General features: G+C 60.1%; 1 protein-coding gene across 3 annotated transcripts in view; it reads left to right on the forward strand.

Moving 5' to 3' along the window:
• Positions 1-288, forward strand: part of MROH1 (maestro heat-like repeat family member 1) — a 54,349-nt gene that overhangs the window by 44,658 nt on the left and 9,403 nt on the right. The window lies entirely within an intron of this gene.

Below are 288 nucleotides of genomic sequence, written 5' to 3' on the forward strand. Positions count from 1 at the left end.
GTCTGGCATCGGCCCTTCCTGCCCGCGTCGGCTGCGCGACCTCGTGCCAACGGCGGCGAGTTTGGCGTGAGGCGGTGAGGCCGAGGGATGGCCGCAGCCCGCGGTCCAGTTCGGCAGAGCCTGGTTCAGCCGGGGACTTCGCTGTCCCTCCACCCAGTGCCGATAATAGCTCTTGGACAGCTGCGGAGGAGACGAGCGGTTTGGGATTTTCCAGTATTTGCAAAAATGCTTTATTGAACCTCCCAAACACTTGAGAGTGTCTCATCCAAAACAAAAACCATCCCTCCC

The sequence above is a fragment of the Haliaeetus leucocephalus genome, unplaced genomic scaffold (assembly GCF_000737465.1).
Source record: "Haliaeetus leucocephalus isolate CR32 unplaced genomic scaffold, Haliaeetus_leucocephalus-4.0 Scaffold218, whole genome shotgun sequence".
Lineage (NCBI taxonomy): Eukaryota > Metazoa > Chordata > Aves > Accipitriformes > Accipitridae > Haliaeetus > Haliaeetus leucocephalus.